Raw genomic sequence first — 22,539 nt, forward strand, 5'->3', positions numbered from 1 at the left:
CTGGCCGAAGTTATGCTGGAGGCGGAAAGAAACAAGCGTGAGACTAACCGCCTGCTAGAGCGGATTGAGAAGAACACTGCACGCCATCAGCGAAATGACTTGGTGTCAATCAATGATTTCATCAAGTTGTACCCACCAAAGTTCAATCATTCCGTCGAGCCCCTCGACGCGGATGACTGGCTCCGCAGCATCACACACAAGCTACGTTCTGCCAATGTAGCCGAAGCTGATAAGGTTACCTATGCTGCCTATCACCTCGAAGGCCCTGCTAGCCTTTGGTGGGAAAACTTTGAAGCTATGCGCCCGGTCGGCCAAATCACTACTTGGGCTGAATTCAGTGAGGCTTTCCATGAGCATCACATCCCGGAAGGTCTCATAGATTGCAAGAGGGAAGAGTTCTGCAATTTCACCCAAGGAAGACTGACTGTGGATGCATATAGTCGTGAATTTGGGAATCTGGCACGATATGCTCCTGAAGAGGTATCCACCGACGCTAAGAAGCAGGCAAGGTTCCGCAAGGGACTTAGCCCTGAGCTTCGCCGCGATCTTCGTCTGCACGAGTGCACCTCCTTTCAGAAGTTGGTCAATAAAGCCATCAGTGCTGAGATAGGCCAGTCTGACTATGATGCTTCACGCAAGCACTCTCGTGATTTTGGTTCTTCATCTGGCTCGGGATCTCAGAAACGCCGGGTGTGGATTACAAGCACGGCACTGCCACCCAGGTTCATTCCGAGGCCATCCTTTGAGGCGCCTCATCCCAACCAGCAGTTTGCACCGTCCAAGCCCTATGGTGGCCCCGCTGCTAATGCTGCTCCATGCCCCAATGCTGTGACATGTTTCAAGTGTGGAGAGCTGGGTCACTATAGTCGAGAGTGTCCCCAGAACAACAACCCCAATCAGTCTGGGAAGTCCGTTGGCCGTGGTAAGCCAGCGGGAAAGACATTCTACGCCAAGCCGGTCACCACTGCACGTGGCCATGTCAACTATGTCTTAGCTGATGAGGCTCATGATGATCCTAATGCCGTCCTTGGTATGCTCCTTGTTAATTGCCATCCGGCATCTGTTATTTTCGATACTGGAGCATCTTATTCATTCATATCTGAGAACTATGCTGGATTGCATAACACGACATTCTGTGACATGCCCACTTCCATGGTAATTCAAACTCCGGGTTCCAAATGGCAAACTTCTAGAGTAAGCCATGGGAATGAAATTCTTGTCGATAGACTTGTCTTCCTTGCATCTTTAATAGCTCTCAAGTCCTCAGACATAAACATCATCTTGGGTATGGACTGGATGCAGCTCATTATGCTAAGATTGGTTGTGCCACTAGAACCGTTCAACTTACTCACCCATCGGGCAAGACAGTCAATGTCTTAACTCAAGCGACCAAGCGCCAGCTTTACTCCCTAAATGCCAACCCCCTTCCAGACCTTGAAGATATTCCGGTAGTCCGAGACTTCCCGGATGTCTTTTCAGAAGAACTGCCAGGTGTTCCACCTAACAGGGATGTCGAGTTTGTGATAGACCTTGTTCCAGGAACCGTTCCAATTTCTAGAAGACCCTATAAGATGGCACCCTTAGAACTTGCCGAGCTTAAGAACCAACTCGATGGGTCCTTCAAAAAGGGTTTGATCCGTCCTAGTTCCTCCCCTTGGGCTTGCCCCGTCCTCTTCGTTAAGAAGAAGGATGGAACGGATCGGATGGTTGTAGATTACCGACCTGTCAACTTGGTCACTATCAAGAACAAGTATCCGCTTCCCAGGATCAACGATCTGTATGATCAGCTCGCTGGATCCTCAGTCTTTTCCAAGATGGATTTGAGGTTGGACTACCATCAAATCAAAATCAGAAACGGGGACATTCCCAAAACGGCCTTTGTTACCCGTTATGGCCAATACGAGTACACCGTTATGTCCTTCGGTTTAACCAATGCCCCGGCCACCTTCTCCCGGTTAATGAACTCGGTCTTCATGGAGTATTTGGATAAATTCGTCGTAGTATACCTCGATGATATACTCATCTACTCCAAGAATGAAGAGGAACATGCCGAACATCTAAGGCTGGTATTGACGGAACTTCGAGAGCATCGCCTTTATGCCAAATTCTCCAAGTGTGACTTTTGGTTGCCAGAAGTGACCTATCTAGGACATGTAATCTCTGGTAAGGGTATTTTTGTCAATCCCGAGCGAGTTCAAGCCGTCCTTGATTGGACTCCACCTGAGACGGTCAAGCAAGTTCGGAGCTTCCTTGGCTTAGCGAGCTACTACCGCCGCTTCGTCGAGAATTTCTCCAAGGTTGCTAAACCTCTAACTAAACTCCTCAAGAAAGATAAAAAGTTCGAGTGGACCCCACAGTGCGAGTTCAGCTTTCAGGAACTGAAAAGACGCCTAACATCTGCTCCCGTACTGGTACCACCAGATTTCTCCAGGGACTTTATCATCTATTGTGATGCCTCGCGACAAGGACTAGGTTGCATACTCTGCAAGATCATCAGGTAATTGCCTATGCTTCACGGCAATTACACCCACATGAGGAAAATTATCCCACACATGATCTAGAGCTTGCAGCGGTAGTCCATGCACTTAAAACTTGGCGACATTACCTCCTCGGTAATCGTTGCAAGATCTTCACCGATCACCAAAGTTTGAAATATATCTTCACCCAACCGGATTTGAATCTTAGGCAAAGACGTTAGGTCGAGTTGATCTCGGATTACGACTTAGGAATAACTTACACCCTGGGCAAAGCCAATGTCATGGCTGATGCACTAAGTCGTAAATCCTATTGTAACAACCTGATGTTACAACATAGTCAACCACTTCTCCATGAGGAATTTCGTAAGCTTAATCTTCACATTGTTCCTCGAGGATTCCTATCCACCCTGGTGGCGAAACCTACCCTTACGGATCAGATCATCAAGGCACAGAAGGTAGATCCGGGAATCTCCCGTATTAAGAGAAACATTAAGAAAGGAGTCGCGAATTGTTTCTCCGTTGATGATCAAGGTGTCGTATACTTTGGAAACCGCTTAGTGGTTCCCAAGGCACGAAACCTGAGGCGGCTGATCCTTAAGGAAGCTCATGAATCCCCTCTCACCATTCATCCCGATAGTACTAAGATGTATCAAGACCTACGCCAGAGGTTTTGGTGGACTAGGATGAAGATAGAAATTGCTCAATACATTGCTAGTTGCGACGTCTATCGTCGTGTTAAAGCAGAGCATCAACGGCCTGCTGGCACCCTTCAACCTTTGGCTATTCCTGAGTGGAAATGGGATAAAATCAGTATGGATTTCATTACTGGGTTTCCCAGGACCAAGAGAGGGAATGATGCTATCTTTGTCGTGATCGACCGTCTTTCCAAAGTAGCCCATTTCCTACCTGTTCGTGAGAGTATCACCGCTAGACAGATAGCTGACCTATACATCTCCCGAATAGTGTCTCTTCATGGTGTTCCATTGGAAATTAACTCAGACCGTGGGAGTCTCTTCACCTCTCGATTTTGTTAAAGTTTCCAAAATGCTATGGGAACTCGTCTCTCTTTTAGCACCGCCTTCCACCCTCAATCAAGTGGTCAAGTAGAGTGAGTCAATCAAATTCTGGAAGATATGCTCCAAGCTTCTGTCATCTCATTCGGAATGGGTTGGGAGAAATGCCTTCCATTCGCGGAGTTTGCTTATAACAATAGTTATCAAGATAGCTTGGGCAAAGCTCCTTTCGAAGTTCTTTATGGACGAAAATGTCGAACGCCTCTTAACTGGTCAGAAACCGGGGAGAGACAACTCTTTGGCCCGGATATGATTCAGGAAGCAGAAGAGCAGGTTCGCGTTATTCGTGAGAAATTGAAAATAGACCAATCTCGTCAAAAGAGCCAATATGATCGTAAACATAAGCTCATGTCTTACGAGGTCGGCGAGAAGGCTTACCTTCGGGTTACTCCATTAAAGGGAACCCATCGCTTCGGTATCAAAGGCAAATTGGCTCCTCGTTACATTGGACCCTTTCGCATTCTTGCCAAATGAGGAGAAGTTGCCTACCAATTGGAACTACCTCCGCATCTTTCCAGAGTTCACGATGTCTTCCACGTTTCTCAACTCAGGCGTTGCTTCGCGGATCCTATCCGTGGAGTGGACCACGAAACGCTTGATCTACAAGATAACCTCTCATATCAGGAATATCCCGTTCGTATCCTTGATCAAGCCGAGCGTACCACTCGATGCCATAACATCAAGTTTCTCAAGGTTCAATGGTCACACCATTCCGAAAAGGAAGCCACTTGGGAACGGGAGGATCGTCTTCGACTCGAGTACCCCACCTTCTTCCCAACAGATCCTGAATCTCGGGACGCGATTCTTTTGAGTGGGGGTGATTTGTCACATCCCTTCTTTTAGTCATGCATTAGGATTGGATGAACATGTGCATCATGTTTAAATTTCTTTTAAACTTGAAATGGGGCCTAATCAACCCCAACACCCCCCTTGAAAATGCTAATTTCCAACAATTGGAATTTCAATGAACCCAAAATGCCCTTCATAAAAGCCCACCATTTTTGGTCTTGACTAAAACCTCTGCCAAAAATGGTCTTGCAATTTATGGAGCCATTCTGGATTTTTGAACAAGCCATAAGTATTTGAATTTGAGCATTTTAAATGCTATAAATATTTTAAAGTGCTCAAATAATCTTGAAAGCATTTTTAGGCAATTGAGAATATTCTCAAATGTGCCTCTGAATATTTCCAGAGTTTTTGGAAATGAAATAGTATTTATCCTATTTCAATACACAGAGCAGGAAATAAATAAAAGAGAAAACAAAAAGGACCAGAGACTTACCTGGAAGCCCACCAGCCGGCCCACCTAGCTGGCCCGGCCCAGCAGCCGCTCCACGCAGCTGCTTCGCCTAGCCAGCGAGGCGAGCAGGTGCTCGACGGCGAGCACAGGAGCTCGCCACGCCACCTCTCTGCCTGCCTGCCGTCGCCCGCGCCAGCGCGATGCCTCGAAACGCCTCCGCGGCGCCGCCCCGACCCCCTGGACACCTCATTCCTTCCCCTGCTCTCTCCCTCGCTCCCCCAAAGCCATCACCGACGCTGCCGCAGCCATGCCACCGTAGTTCTCACGTCCACCGTCGTCCTCGCACCGCCCCGTCGTGTCCACGAGCTCTGCCACCGTCCTCTCTGTCGAGCAGCCCAAGCCCCGAGTGCTCGCGCACCCTGCTTCGTCTTCTTCGAGCTCGACTCCACCGAGCACTGCCGCAGATCCCCATCATCGTCGCCGCCGCATCAGCTCGTCCCCGACCGCGTCGTCTGCTCCTACGTCACCGCCGTGAGCTGCTGCACCTCCCCATCCTCCCCGCTTGCCTTCTTGTGCACCACAGCGACCACACTGAGCTCGCCCGAACGCGCCGCCGCCTCTGCATGTCGCCGTCGTGGCCACAGCCACGTTGGCTCGATTCCGAGCACGCCATCGCATTCGTCGCAACCCAAGCAGCTTGTAGCACCTTTCCACGCGCCTTGCCGTGCCCCGCAGCCTCGGTTTTGACCTCGCCCGAACTCCGGCGGCCGCCAAGGTCGTCGCCGGTGATGTTTCCGGCCACCCTAGCTCCACCCACTGCCACCACTCAATGCGGCTCGCACCCCGCGTCACGTAGTTGCTCTCTGTCGTCGATTTGGTTGCCGGAGACGCAAACCCGAGCTCCTCCGCCGCGTCTGGCCTCGCCGGCGGCTAAACGCTGGTGGGTTTGACCCGTGGACTTGACTGGGTGGGCCAGGTTGACTTCCCCCCTGAGCCTATGACAGGTGGGGCCGGCCTATTAATTAGTTTAGGATTAGTGCTAACTAATTTTAGTTAGCTTAGGTCACTGACATGTGGGCCCAGGCCCCACTGACAGTTAGTTAATACTAACTTAATTCTGTTAGTTAGCCGAGACACTGACAGACGGGGCCCACCAGTCAGGTTTGACCTGGGCTGGAGCCTTTGACTCGCTGGCGTCACAGTGACGCAGTGCTGACGCAATTATTCATTTTCTTGATTTATTTTTATATAGGAAATTCCAGAAAATAGCCTAAACTTCTAAAATCATAGAAAATCAACCATAGCTCCAAATCAAACAAATTATATATGAAAAATGATCAGAAAAATTCAATCTATCCATCTGTAATGGTTTCATGCATGACAAACCACTTTAATTTTGCTGTTTAGGTGAAACAAACTAACACACTCATTATGCATAAGAACTTTAACCTTCATTTGAATCGTTGATTCAAATGGACCCATTTCAACTTGTTTCACATTGCATTAGGCAGGACACATCATTTTGCCATGTCATAGCATGCATCATATTGTTGCATATTGCCATGTGTTGATTATACTCTGTGGTGTCTTTCGTGGTAGATTCTGCCTCTGAGGATATCTCCGAGTATCCAACAGAAGGGCAGTACCCTACTACCGCTCCATCAGGCAAGCAGCCCCATTGATCATATCGATACAATCCCATGTTCTCGCCTCTGCTCTCATTTACTGCATTAAGACAACAACATTTCAAACTGCTGTGTGCTACGGTAGTTGAACCCTTATCCTCTGCATGACCTGTCATTGCCATAGTAACTAGATGAAACCCACTAGCATGTGTAGGAGTTGATTGAGCCATGTATGTGTTTCCTACCTTGCTATGCCTGCGATGCTTAGAATTGTGTCAGGTCTGGTTCATCTGGGTGATGGGCTAGAGTGAAATGATTATGTCGGTAATGTGAGGGATGTGTTGAACATGATTTGGTAAAGGTATCGATGAGAGGCCATGTAGGAGTACATGGTGGGTTGTTTCATTGAGGCCGTCCCTAAGAACTGAGATCTGTATGTGTGATTTAAGAATCAGCTACTACCATACATTGGGCCCGAAACCAATGGACCCTCTCGGCTTCTTAATCACCCTAGTACTCTGTCCAGGAGTTGCAATTAGTTTCTAGTGTTTGTAGGTTATGTGTTGGCGGTCGTGCGTAGCGCTGACCCTAGGGGTGGGCTATGATGCGGTAGATACACCGTGGCACGGTGTACCGAGTCACCTGTTTGGTGTCTCGGGAACCCTGTTCACATCGTTCGGGGCCGTATGTGGAAACCTTGGTCGGACTCCCTGCGGATGGAACCTGGATAGGCGATAAACCTGGACTAGAGACTTGAGTGTTTAGGTAGGCCGTGGCCGACACCCTCGCTGGGCTTCCGCGTGAAGGTTGCCGAGTACATGTCGTGTAAACGGCGGTAAGTGGTGAGAGCGTGTATGAAGAAGTACACCCCTGCAGGGTTAATATCATCTATTCGAATAGCCACGTCCGCGGTAAAGGACTACTTGGTTGCCTATACAGTTCATAGACAAGTTAATGGTTACTACTAAAAGACTCAAGATAAGTGTGAGTACCGAGGATGGCCCTCTCATAGGATGACGAGGGAGGATCCCCGGTGGAGTATTGTGTTGGTGATTAATGGACTCGAGTGCGAAAACTATTTTACTAGTGGTGCCTTGTAGGATAGCTTATCCAAGAGTCAAAGCTGGCTTGCTGCAATAACTCCACCACCTTCTTGAGAATGAGCATGTATAGTAGGTTCTGATGTAAGACTTGCTGAGTACCTTTGTACTCATGTTGCTTAATTACTGTTTTCAGACGACAACACCGCCCCCTCCGATGGGTTTTATGTAGATCTCGACGTCGATGAGTGACTTGCCACCCAGGTGGTGATCCTGGCCATGGAGGGCCCTATGTAGATAGACAGGCTTCGAGAAGCCTTCTTTCTTTCTAGTGTTTGTACTCAGACTATTTGCTTCCGCATGTGCTTGTATGCTTGTATGACTTGAGTATCGGGTCATGTGACCCCTACCTGTATGAACATGTTATGTATGGCTCTCTGGAGCCTTTAAATAAAGTACTTGAGTTGGAGAGTTTTGTTGTGATGCCATGTTGTATTTGCACATATCGAGCATATTGTGTGTATGATTGAAATGCTTGGTATGTGCGGGATCCGACAATCTAGTTGTTTATCCTTGGCAGCCTTTCTTATGGGGAAATGTAGTCTAGTGCTCCTCGAGCCATAGTAGTCCGCTACAGCCCAGTTCACCGGAGTCCTGCTAGCCCAGCACTACTGCTCAGGACACTTGACTGGCCGGCATGTGTTTCACTTCGTTCCTATGTCTGTCCCTTCGAGGAAATGTCACGCGGTGACTTCCGGAGTCCTGCCTAGCCTGCTACAGCCCGGGTTCCCCGGAGTCCTATTAGCCCAGTGCTACAGCCCGAATTCACTCGCTGATGACCGACATGCTCGATGTGATTCATGTATGCCTGTCTCCATAGGTCTGTGGCGCTTTGGGTTCACGACTAGCCATGTCGGCCCGGGTTCTCTGTCATATGGATGCTAGCGACACTATCATATACGTGAGCCAAAAGGCGCAAACGGTCCCGGGCCACGGTAAGGCGACACCCATGGGGATACCGTGCGTGAGGCCGCAATGTGATATGAGCTGTTACCGGCTAGATCGATGTGACTTGGAATCGGGGTCCTAACACGTTCAAGTATAATCATGTGGTGTTTGCTTATTTCTCATTCCTCTCCAACCCTCTTCTTCATCGATCATGTCGCTCTCCAGTCGAGTCCATCCTCCCGCATGCCTCATTTGAACATTCCGCCGAGTATCATTCGCATGTACCCTCCCTAGTCCTCTTTCAATAGATCTCCGGACCCCAAGATGAAATCGAGAGGGAACAAGTGGGGGGACGTGATACCTAAGGAGGATTCAAAATTTTGAACCGGTGATCATAGCATCCGCAAATCATATATAAAGGGTATTCAATGTTCGTTTCATTTTTGAACGTACAATATACTCCCTCCTATCCTTTCTAGTTTACATATAAGTTTTATGTGTAGTCAAAGTATCTCTACTTTGATCAAAAAGGTATCAACATTCAACAACGCCCAATCAATATTGTTAGATTCGTACGTACTCCTAGATTTTGTACTTGAGATGGTTTCCAATTTGACTATTGACAAGATTAATAGTACATGAGATGTATAATGTGAAAATTATATCATTGGAAACTGCTTTCACATACGAATTTGACCGTATGCTTTGCATGTCATATATTATTACTCTAACATTTGGTCAAAGTTAGCCTCGAAAAACGCATTAGACCCTGTATGCTTTGTGTAAGTTGCATGTCATATATTATTACTCTAACATTTGTGTAAGTTGCATGTCATATATTATTACTCTAACATTTGGTCAAAGTAGTATAGTGGAAGTGGATCCTCTGACGTAGGTATCCCTGCCTTACCCTCCCTTTCGGTCACTTACTGGCAGACCCCATGCTTGCTAGGCCCCGCATGTCAGTTACTCAATGGGTTCGGCCACGTCAGGGGATCCTCATCCGTAGTATACTCCCTCTGTTTTTATTTACTCCGCATAAAACGGAGGGAGTGGTGGTATAATAAATGACGCGGGCGGGTGAGGGGGAGGGACGTCGGTTTTCTCTCAACTGCGGTCCCACAAGCGAGCGAAAATGCAAGACGAAGCGCGTTCCATTCGGTGAGCGGCGTGGAGGGTCCAGCGTGCCAGGCTTCAATGCGAACGCGACAAGAGCTATGTAAAGTCAAACCCGATTGACCGGTCGTCACCGGAACCACTATTCACACCAGAACCTTCGCTGCTCGGCCTACGCCAGCCACTGCCCTAAAACCACACCAAATCTCCAGCCCATTCCCCCACCTTTCGATCTCCTAGCCCGCATCAAGCGTCCCCTAGTTCGCCGGAAAGCCATGGTGCACCGCAAGATCACTTACTACAAGATGCTGACGCCAGAGCGCCGCGCAGAAATCACGGCAGCGGTCGGCGCCACAGACCTGGAGGAGGACCGGGAGGCAGAGGCTCAACTCCACGCGGAGCGCGCGCATGCCACTACCATCGAGGCTCTCCTGCAGGCGGGACCGGATGTTGTGGATGTGAACCGGGCGGCAAAGGCTCAACTTGAGGCGGAGCGCGCGGATGCCACTACCATCGAGGCCCTCCTGCAGGAGGAACCGGATGTCCTGGACTTGAACCAGGCGGCAGAGGCTCGACTCGACGCAAAGCGCGCGAATGCCGCTCTCATCGACGCCCTCCTGCAGGCGGAACTGGACGTCCTGGACTTGAAACGGGCGGCGGAGGCTCGACTCAACGCGGAGCGCGCGGATGCCGCTGCCATCGAGGCCCTCCTGCAGGCGGAACCGGACGTCGTCGACTTGAACCGGGCTGTGCTCTCGTCCATGCAGAGCGCCCGCACGCTCCGCTTGAACGAGTAGCTGGAGGCCGAGGAAAACCACGGTGCGGAGACACATGTCGGCAGCGACGGCTAGTTCGCGCCGGCAACCAAAGACGATGAGGCCGTCTCTTTCCGCGAGCAGTGATAGTTTTTCTTTATGTTGTTGTTTTTATGGATCTTTTGCTGTGTAAAAACATATATTTGTTATGCAAGTTGCCTGACTTGGGTCAGTCTACCATTTCAGGCGGTTGGATGAATATCCTACGTCTCCTAACCCTTCTTTCCTTCTTCCTCACCTCTTCTTCTTCCCCAACAGACCACCGCACGGGCTGTACGGATACTCCCCAACATGCGGTTGGATAAACATACTCTATGAACGAAAATTATGTGTCAGCGATAGGATGGATGAGTTTGGTTTGTTCACATGCGACAACACGTGTTAGTGAGGGTGCGTTCCCTTGGTTGGGTTTGCGGCGTGCAGGAGCGACTGTGTGAGGGTGCGGTGCGACCGCGGTGTGCAGGAGCAACCGTATGAGGGTGCGGTGCGACCGTGACAGCCGTGCGCAAGTGTACCTCCTTCTAATTTTGAAAACTTTAGGCAAGCTTGGCAAAAATGTGTGGCAAAGTTTGGCAATGCAAGGCCTAGACCCAAACAGGATAAGTACGTACGTACTAAGAGTACTAGTGTTAAAAAAGAAAGGCGGGGTTTTCCTTCGCGGGATTTAATCGATACAAATCCTCGTTTCACATGTCAATTAATGTGTATTTTTTTCTCCAAAGACCAAAGAGCTAACCATCTCACTCCTCATCGCTTGATTAATGTAGTGCCATGCAAACCAACCTTCTCACTTCCGCATGCATGCATGTCGTCTCTCTCTCCCATGTCCATCTCTCTGCACGCATGCGCCTCTCGCTCTCTCTCTCTCTCCTGTTTCTGCATGCAAGCAGCTCTCGCTGCCTTGGGAAGATGCGAAGCACATGGGAAAGAGAGATGGGATTACTGCAGGCACGCATGCAATGGAAAGGGATGGAGGGCCCGGTTGGAAAGAGCAGGGAAAAAATGCCAATGCGCAGAGCATTGCGGGGAAAACGAAATATTCTTAGACGCAGACAAAAAAAGCCGGAGGGAGTACTACTAGGAGTACTAGTGCGATGAGATGGTTTCTTAAAGAAGACGATGGAGAAGCGGAGTCAGCGAAGAGTGAAATGATGGTTGCTTCGTCCGTGCTTTTGTGATTTGACGCCTCACTGCTTTGTGATTTGTGATAGAAGGGACAGGGGAGTAGACTCTGTGCTCTATACTGTACTACATGCGTCCAAGCATGGGAGAAAGAGGAGAGACGTCGCATTTTTCTATTCCTTCAATCAATCAATCAAGGAGCTTCGGTTCCATCTTTTTGGCTTTGGCAACACCGTCCACAATGGTTCCCGCGATGCCAAAAGTTATTTTCACATTTGGCTACACATTGTGGATGCCCTTAACCGTACCACTTGGTTTTTCTCCTGTGTGCTATCTATACAAATCTCAATTGTATTGATCTAAAAAATTATAGAATCAAGATTAGTAAAAAGGAGGTGATTTTGCCGCGCGGATGGCGGGGGAGGTTTCTTATTTGAGCAATGCTACATCCACTTAATGGTTTACGTAAAGTTACAAACTGATGTGATGTGGGACTATTTGATTGGATTAAAGGAGAGGATTAGGCTCACCCACCTGAAAATCAGGGGGGGCATATATAGATTAGATGGAAAGTATACGTGGCAGCTACGTAGCCCTTTGTAAGTCTAGGATTAGGCTTCTTCTTATTTTCGGAGGACGTTGTCCTCGCGGTTTGCTAACATGCGGTCCCACATGTCAGTGCTTTACCAAGCCGATCTGCTTCCCACATGAGGCAGAACAACGGCAGAAGCAACACGTGGTTAAGTTGAAGAAGATGAGGGAGAAGCGGATTCAGCAACGAGTGAAATGATGGTTGCTTCGTCCCTCCAACTTAACTGCGGGAAAGGTGCAGCTTTGTGATTTGACGCCTCATTGCTCATTACTACGCCGGCGCCATGACTGGGGTGCTTCACCCCGGCTGCTCTGCACTGTATTTCAGTATGGCACGTGGACCCGGTAGCTTGATGTCCCACATGTCGGCGAAAGGGACTAGAAGATTTATGAAAGCGAGCGCTCCACTCTTACGACGGAGGAGTAGACGACACGACGGCCCAGTGAACTGTCACTTGTACTATATAGTACTATAGTTTTGGTGTTTCGCACGATCCATCGATACAAAACCGATTAAACAGGAAAGGGCGGGATCTTCCCCGCGCGGTAGATGATACTGGACATACATTTCAAAGGCAATTTTAATGTATGCAAACTAAATAATTATAAGTAACAATATGATATCTAGTAAAACTAAAAACACATGATTTATTGTGTTAGAGTGTAGTAATAGTGCTGTATTGCATAGTTGTTAGATGTAACATGCGAGAACGTGTAGAGATGTAGTTTTGGAGGGCCTACAGAGAGAAAAGCGTAATACGGTCACCGAACTTCAGAATAAGCTGATTACGGTCACTATATACGTTTTGCGGTGATTATATGGTCACTTGCTCACAGTTCAGCATCGGATTGCACTCTGTTGACCGGCCAAATAGTCTGTGTGGCGCCATGTTGACTAGTTAAATTGACCATGTTCCTTGTGGGTCCCACCTATCAGTTCGCATAGGCAAAAGGTCAGATAAACACAAAATTACACAGGCGCGACAAGGCTCCAACCCGTGCGCGGGAATCACCTGGTTGTGTATGTGTCTGTTAGGGCATGATGTGTGCGCATGCACGTGTAGGTTGAGCACTTGAGCGTGAGAGTGTGTGTTGGTCGTGTGGTGTACTGGTGTGTGCATGCATGCGTGCGTGCGTGCGTGGCTGTGTGTGTACGTGTGAGTGTTGCGTGCGTGCGTGGGTGCATGTGTTGCGTGGATGCAGTTCGTGTGCATGCGTGCGTGTGTGTATAATCACCACACCAGCCCCTGTGTGTTAAAACAGACGGCTCAACATACCAATACAAGGCCACCTTGTTCGCTGTGCCCGCGGTCATGACTTCGAACCACTGTCCAAATATTTTTTTGTCGTTTGTTTTCATTCTTACTAGCAAGATGCCCGTGCATTGCACGTAACATCAAGATGAATTTGTACGACTTGTTTATCTTGTGAGAGAAAAGGATGAACGAGAGAAGGCCTTATTTGCAAATGTGGAGAGGTGTGTGGGTACCTTTTTGGAAAATTGCCATAGTTTCTTTCCTATCCGTCAGATATAAATCGGACGGCCTATATTGCAGGATGGCAGGCACACCATCATCACCAACTTTGTTTTTATAAGAGTGTATTTTATGTATTTTATAAGACTGTAGATATAGAGTAGATACAAGTCGACATGAGGGCACGATGGTAGTGAGATAATGTGATGCAACACTAGAGATGCCAAGCGTTTAACTGGTCAACTAGTCATGTGATGAGCAAATACAGAGTTGTATGGTGAGCCTGTGACTGTATAATAACCACTAAACGTAAATGGTGACCGTAATGAGTGGATTCTGAAGTCCAATGTACGTATCATGCTTTCGCTTCAAATATAATGATCATCATTGCATATATCGCGAGAGAAAGATGAAACATGCGTGAATTTTCTGGGGGCTTACTTTTAGAGGACCTGGAGATAGTTTTGTGTACATACGTGAAAGGGGTGTACAGGGGGGGTATGCGATGGAGAGAGAGATGCTCTTCGTTTCTCTTTACTATGACTAACTTTGTATATAGTATAAAAATATACAAATTCACAGTGCGAAATAAATATCATTGTGGGCACCATGCAATGCAAATTAGCATCCGTACTCCTCCATATAACTTTGTAATGCTGTATATATGTAGAAACTCTAAAATAATTTTTTGGCCACACTTTATTCAAAATGAATGTTGTATGCGAAATAAATGTGAAGAGAGGGCTTTTTAGATCAATGGGGTACGTGATGTAACATGTGTGAATGTGTAGTTGATGCATTTGGCGGGGCCTAGAGAGGTATGTGTGTGTATTACGTATTCGAGAGAGGCATGGATAGAGGGGCCGACGGGGGGGCGTGGGAGAGATAGCATGAGAAATGAGAGTGGTCTAGAGAGACGAATATGACGTCACGACAAGGATTCCATTCCCTTGAGTGTGTATATGCAAGGGGGGAGGGAATAGAGGCACCAGGAGAAATTTTCTCTGTGTGTGGTGTTTGTGTTGGTATGTGGGGGTGTGAGAAGATAATGAGACGTGGGGGTAGAGGGTGTGTCACCGCGTGAGGTCCGGTGGGTCGAGGTGAGGCCCTTCGTTCGGTTCCGTCCTACGCCACATTGGTCGGCCCGTGACGCATTTAGAAAGACCCATGGATGACTAGTCATACAAGACAAAGATAGCAGAATTGTGAAGGACTATGTATCCACTGACAAAGTCAGCTAGGATTTGTAACCCTAGGTTCTCGAACTAAGGTAACCCCTTTATCTCTGATATTACTATTCATCCAACCTAACTTTAAGGGGCATCCTACAAAATTCTCTGCTACAATCATACTCATCGATTAGGAAGAGAGGTGTAAGACAATGCGTGAGTGACAGGCGTAAAGATAATGTGCGTACATAAGACACGTAGGCAGGTCCATGTATATAGAAAAGGTCGATGAGGATTGTGCGTGTGTATGTTTGCGAGAGGAAGAGTGCTTGTGATAAAGGTTAGTGGAAACAGTTGTAATGGTTACAAGAGGGAGGGAGGGTTATATCTAGAGCATGTGTGCGAGAAAGACACCTCGGGAGAGAGTGTGTGAGCATGTGTGAGAGACCACCGATGGAGAGTGAAACTACACGTAAAAGACTGCTCTACACATTGATTAAATATATAAATTGTATCCAAATATTAGGATGGGATCATGATATTTGCAATTCGCGTAAGGAGCGGTCATTGATCCATCAGACATCTAGATTCTATCGAATTCGAGTATGTCGATGTTATTATTCGACACAATTGATCCACATAGTTAGTATTTTGAAGTCCAGACAATGCATCGCTTTAGCAATCGAATATAAATGTGAGTATAGTTCATGTTGTGTGTGTAAAGCACATTATACATACGAAAGTTACACAATGGACATTATAAATAGCTACCTATGAACTAGCATACATTTGAATTCAACTTAAGATGGTTTAAAAAATCAAATTCAACATGAAGTCCATTCAATTATTTAAATTTGATACCATGGCATTTGTAAATTATGGGGGCACCAATCTTTGCTCTGATTTTGTACATAATAGCATATGTAGTCGTGTACAAAATAGATTCAAATTTAGCTCCTCCATTCCAAAATAATCATAGTTATAGGATTTTCAAGTGTCAAAATTTCAATAAGAAGCGGATAATTTAATGAGGTTTTCAAACATACAAGGTTAAATATAACGTTGTCTATTTAGATCAATCCTAATAGTTCAAGAGTACTCTAAACGTGAATGCTTGTATTTCAAAATTTCGAACGAAGCGCCAAAAGAGCCTCTACTCGCCCGAAACCGCGTGAGACCAATGTTTGGTAGTACAAGGAAATTACTTTTCTAATAACTCCGACCCGTGAAACCTACCGGCCCGACGTCCAAAGGTCTAAACTGGGGTAGGTTTGTAGCTTCATCTAGACGCCACGCAACTGCATCCGAAAAACATTCATACACAATGGCCGCCTAAGCACACATGCGCGCGGCCGAAATCGCTCCCGCCCACTATTTGGGACCCCTGGGATTACCATCCTACCCCCGACCTGCAGTAGGTCCGAAATTTAAGAGGGGGGCAAAGTTTGTACTTTCCCCAAATTTCAAACAAGCACGTCCCATCTTCTGTTCAAAAAAGCCAAAAACAAGCGCGTCCCAGACCGAAACATGGTCCCCCCCACCCGTCCGATTCCCCATTCATACTCCGTGGGCGCCAAAACTACCTCTCCACCAGCCGCGAAACCCCGGCGTCCTCCGTCTGCCACCCCATCCCACCCATCAACCGCCGCCCTCCTCCATCATGCTGGAGCCGATACCCCGACGCCGTCGTCCACCGCAACCTCAACCGCAACGCCCTCCATGGCTAGTAGTTGAAGCCGAGGCCGTGCCGTCCGTACCCGAGCCAGTTCAACCACGCCGTCCTGCGCCTCACCGCTGCCACTCCAACTTCGCCACCCTCCACCGCACCGGAGCTGTTCCTACTACGCCGTCCTTCGCCGCCTCGGATCGGCTTCCCCTCCGCTGACATACGGCCACGGCAACGCAGTCAACAATTTGGCCATGGGTTCGTCCAAGCCTGCACCCTCCAGAACATCAATTTCCCCAGTAAAAAGAAGAAGATTGGTGCGACATGTGGAGGTGACCACACCGGCAACCGAAAAAGGTACTCCTCTTCCCTTATTCGTGCAAATCTTACGTCTCTGCTTGCACGGTATTCATCCCACAGAAGACACTAGTTGACCACTTCTTCTTGATACTAGATGTTCCTAGTAACTCGCGATGCACAAGGTTTCTCCTCATATACTATTTCACCTTAGCTAGAGGTCCGTCGCCCCCCTGAATTTCAATTTCTGGCCAGTTGATTCCCAATTAACGAAAGCATTCCCCGGCGTAACAGGCGCTAGTACGCCTATTACGCCGGGGAAGCAGCGCCTTGGTGTTTATCTTAGGGGCGTGTGCGGCCTAAAGCTACTGGCGCCCGATCTGGAGGTCGGCCGGGATTAAAGGGATGGCCTGGGGGCGCTGCCAAGCACGGCGGTGGTGTGAGGTCGATGGGAGGGCGGGGCGGCGGAGGCAGGGGTTTGGGTTGGTGGTCGCTGGCGGTTCGAGAAGATCATCAACAGTGACTGGCGGGAGGTAGACGAAGGCCATCTGCATGTTCCTTATAGATCGGACGGTTCATTAAAAAATTCGACTGATCTATTTATTTTCAGTCGACTGTTATCTTAGATATGACCACATGTGGTGGTGTGCTGGAGGAGTACCTGCATTTTCTGTGCTCATATATTACAAAATCATACGGAGTAGAATCTAATTTTGTTTGCCATGCAATGTTGTAGAGCTATCATATGTCTCCTGTCATTTATTTTTTAGCCACCTGCTATCTGCTACTTTTAAAGTGCACTAGTTCTGCACACACTTCACCCTTACTCTCACTATTGTGTTTTTATGCAAGGGTATTTCAGACTCTGCTGCCATGAGAGAAGCCAAAAAGAAAAGGGATAAGTCGCTCCAGCTTCGTATGCGGGTAGGCAAGACACGTTACAGCGCTATAAAGGGTGCAGTGTCAGCAGATGGAGATGGTAAACGTAGCTCTGGAGTTGATGACCTCGCTCGCAATGAACCACCATCCCAGGTACTTGCTTTAACTTCGCGGTATCATATGTGGTTGCATGTTCCATATGGTGTCTAGCTTGTATTCGAAAGGCCGAAGTCGGTAAGATAAGGAAAGATATTTTTTTACATGAACCACCATCCCGTGAGCACTAGAAGACAAATAGCTAGTCAGGGCACTGGCCGAGCTAGTGACAAGCCCAGCAAAGATAGGCATCACCTGGAAGCCAACTAAAAAGTTGCCATGGTGGCGAAGCAGCCCGCCTCCCACCAGGCTCTCAGGTCCTAGATGATCATGCTCACCACTCCAGCCGGATGTCTAGCTTGTATTGCTTCCAATTTGGTTAAATTGCATCTGCTTAGCTTACACATTATACCTTTGAATATGACATGACTTTCTGTTTTTGGTACATACTAGTACATCTGTGTATTAACCATGTTCTTATATCAAACTAATGTTCTTGTGTATCCCTCACCAATCACTTATGACGAGGCAGGCAGGCAAGGGGACTACTCCTCATTTAAAGAATGCAGTCTCAGCCTCCCAACATGATTCTCAAGAAACAGAAATGCTAGATGAAGATAGTGAACGTAGCTCTGTAGTTTATTACAGCATTTCCCCTACACTAGCATCACAGGTGCTTGCTCTAACTTGGCAGCGTGATATGTGGTTGCATGTTGCATATGGTGTCTAGATTGTAATTCTTCCAATCTGGTTAAACTGCATGTGCTAGTCTGCTTAGCTTATACATTATACCTGTTAATGTGACATGTCTTCCTGTATTTAGTACATAGTACATCTGTCTATTAAGCATGTCCTTACATAAAACTATTGTTTTTTTGCATCCCGCATCAATCAACATGACGAGACACCTTTAGTATATGCAGTGCGATATTAGTTGCATCTTTCATATGATTTATAGCATGCGCTGCTTCTAATTTGTTGAAATTCCATTTATGATGGGACACTTTTAACTTGGCAGAGTCATATTGGTTGCATCTTTCATGTGGTGTCTAGCTTGCATTGCTTCTTATTTGCTGGAATGGTTTCTGCTTAGTTTACACAAACAGTTGTGAACATGCCATGCCGTCCTGTTTTTCGTACATATTCCATCCTGCTATCATGTGTTTGCCTTACATCAAAGTAGTGATTGTCAATATCATGCATGAATGAGTTCTGGAGAGAATTTTATTGCTTTTTCTTGTCGGTTTTACTTGACAAATTAAAATCAATAAAGCGGAAGGAAGTTAGTAAGGCAGCGGATAAAGGTGCTCCTTCCGAACGGAGGGCCTCTATAGTTTCTACTCCTCCACACCCCCAAGATGATTTCCAAGACAACACATGCATAGACACTCAACAAAGCTGTGTTTATGATGAGCACATCTCCCCTAGTGCAGCATCACTGGTGCTCCCTCTAACTTGGCACTGTTATATGTGGTTGCATGTTATGTGTGATGTCTAGCTTGTATTGCTTCTAATTTTGTTGAATTCCATCTGCTTACTTTACACATTATACTTGAATAAGACACGTGTTCCTGTTTCTAGAACATACAATATCTGTTTATCACACCATGTTCTTACATCAAATTACTACTGTTGTGTAACATGCAACAATCACTTATCATAAGACATGTTTGACTTTGGAGTGTGATATAGGTTACATCTCACATTCTTTTCTAGCTTGTACTACTAATTTGTTGAAATGGCACTTATGACGAGACAGTTTTAACTTGGTAGAGTGATATTCGTTGCATCTTTTATATGGTGTCTAGCTTTCATTGCTTCTAATTTGTTGAAATGTCTTCTCCTTAGTTTACACATCATAAGCCGTGAATATGCAATGTTGTGAATATGCAATGACACTAATGACGAGAGACCTCTAACATGGTAGTGTGATGTTGTTTGCATCTTGCATATGATTTATTTCTTGTACTGCTTCACATTTGTTTAAACGTCATTTATGATGAGACACTGTTAACTTGGCAGAGCGATATTTGTAGCATCTTTCATATGGTGTCTACCTTCCATTGCATTGCTTCTAATTTGGTGAAATGTCTTCTTCTTAGTTTATACATCATAGTTCTGGTTATCTCTTCCGTCCTGCTTTTCATACATATTACATCCTCCTATCATGTGGTTGTCTAACATCAAATTTCAGTTTGTCTGCATCACGCATCAATTTGTTCTAAAGAACTAAATTGTTATTCGTTTTTCTTGTCGGCTTGACTTAACATGGCACAGAGAAAGAGGAAGAAACACAGAATGGCAGGGAATGAGAAGCGGATGAATCCTGCAGATTCTGCTGGTACTGATGGTGCAACAGAAGGTCAAAGTCTAGCGGAAAATTCTACAAACACGGCATCCCATGCTACACGAGTTGCAAAAAAAGCCAAATAGAAACAAATAGCTGCCACCAAACAAGCAGAGACAACCCTAGTTCTTGCAACACCTACCATAGTACTACCAGCTGCACGACTTACTCGTGCGTCAACTGAGCTAGCAGCACATTCCCAAACTCCCTTGCCACCTGACACTACTTCCCAAGCACTCTTGACACAAGACGAGTTGGCAATATCATATGAACCTTGTGAGCTTCAACAGCAAGAAGGTAGTTGCTGGAGTCAAGTTACAATTGCATGCTTCTTTATATGTAGTCTCATAGTTTGATGTACACTAACACTTCCTATGTTCGTTGTCGGACTAGCACCTAGGTGCAAGAGGAAACAAACATCAGGGATAATGGTCGATAGGTTAACTAAATCTAGAGGAGGAAGAATGGAGATCCGTTTTGAGGCAGGTTTAAAAAGGCCACGTGATGCTACAGAGTCAGCCAAGTTAGTACCAGAGGCAGTGGTTGCCGTTAGGTGTCATGTACGTATCCTCCCAACATGGATTCAATACAGGAATGACAAAGACGAAACCTAGTTCAACACCTTCCTCGACCATTTATCTGTAAGTATGGTTATGTATGGAAACTAGTAATATCATCTTGCTCTGTCCCATACTTTCTAGGTTGCTGATAATGAGACTCCCATAATTTTCAACAGATGAGGTTCAAGTTAGATAGCCAAGATGATGCAACCAGACAAGTTTGCACCCATGTTTTCAAGTCAGATCTGTGACAGTATCGGTATAACTTGAGGAAAACTCACTTTGAAGGCAAGGCTAACAGTGAACTTTCCCAAACATCTCCAGTGGAAAATATATCGGATGAAGACTAGAGGGGCCTTGTTAAACACTGGTTTGATCCGAAGTATCAGGTACATTATATATATATATATATATATATATATATATATATATATATATATATATATATGTGATCAGATCACATGTTGAAGTCCTATTTACGCATGTGCCACACAAATCTATCTTCTTGTAGGTGAACTGTTCAAAGAACAAGGCCAACCGTACGAAAGTGAAATTCCAACATACGACAGGATCTCATAGCTATACTGCACACTGCGAGGCTCTTGTAATTAGCTGTTGTTTCACTCTTTTCGATGTACCATATTATCAGATCTATATTGACTTGTTCGAAATGCAGAGGAAAGCCCGCAAGGACCAAAAAGTACCTGAACCAAATGCTGTGGAAATCTTCAAGGACTGTCACACCAGCAAGAAGAAGGGCATGACTACACCAGTCAAAGCCGCTGTTGTAAGTCCTTAATCCTCATGCCTTTTCACTACTACTTACTCTGACTTGTGCCTTGAACTGCATGGTTTGCAGCCAATGTCTATTACTCTTTTCAATTTTATACACAATTGTCTTAGCGTATCATTGCACCTTACAAGGTTTATAAGAGAGGAGTGATGTTCCTTCGATCTTGACCCGTAATCTAGTTCCGTGCTGGACTTGCCCACACAATGTTACAATTGTCTGTTTGTCTGTTCTCAGTTGTTTTGTGATATGAATGATGTCATACTATGCTTACCGTATTATAAACTTCGTCTCTTTATCCTTAGCCCTCAATACAATGTGAAGAAATAGACAATACATTAGCGATGGTACATGGTCATATGTTTGAAACCTGGTTTTATTATGTACTTTTCAATGAAATACAACTAATATTTTACATGGGTTCACCAGAATAAGTTCTGTATATAGACCAAAACTATTTTGTTTGGTTTTGCTGCCTCCTTAATATCTTCCGTTCTAGTACTACTAATGTAAAACCTCAACTTTTTAGCGAGCTATGGAAAAATGGTGGAACCACCACCTTCTGAAGGTGGCGAGGCAACTATAACCGCAATGTCAGCTCTTGCTGCAGTGGGTCAGTACCTGTCCACTAACAGTGCTAAAAGAACGTTCCTGCGTAATACTGGGTTGGTTGTTAAGGCAATATCGTCCAAACTGCCTCATGATCAAGATATGCAAGCTCAAAGCAATGTTGTATCTGCGCTCCAGACACAAGTCCATTCCCTAACAGAGACCCTTTGTAAAACAAGGAGAAACATTGCTCAATGTCGTCAAGATATGCATGGTTTTGAAACCAGACTATCAGACATTTGCTATGTTGTTCAGGAGCCTAGGGGAAATGAAGGCGAGGGTTATGGTGCTCCATCGGACAATACAGCATGAAAACGTAACAGCCAGGTCAAATGAACTAAGCTTCTGAACTTCTAGTGGTGCATTTATCTGCTAGACTGTTAAGTTTTATGCCAACCTTCCTTTTGTTATATAGTTGTAATTTGTTTTGGTGTGATACAAAATTTATTCTTAACGTGCAGCCACCGGCTGAAGAAAACAGCAAGCCATTTTTGTATAGTGTAGGGTGTTCCCTATATTTGCACTGGTGGCGATCTTTGATGCCGAGTGGATGTAATCTGTGCAATCGCCTTAATAGCCTAGCGTTAGTTTCGGCCTTATTTAT

The sequence above is a fragment of the Triticum urartu genome, chromosome 1A (assembly GCF_056163025.1).
Source record: "Triticum urartu cultivar PI428250 chromosome 1A, HENAU_Tu73, whole genome shotgun sequence".
NCBI classification, from domain to species: Eukaryota; Viridiplantae; Streptophyta; class Magnoliopsida; order Poales; family Poaceae; genus Triticum; species Triticum urartu.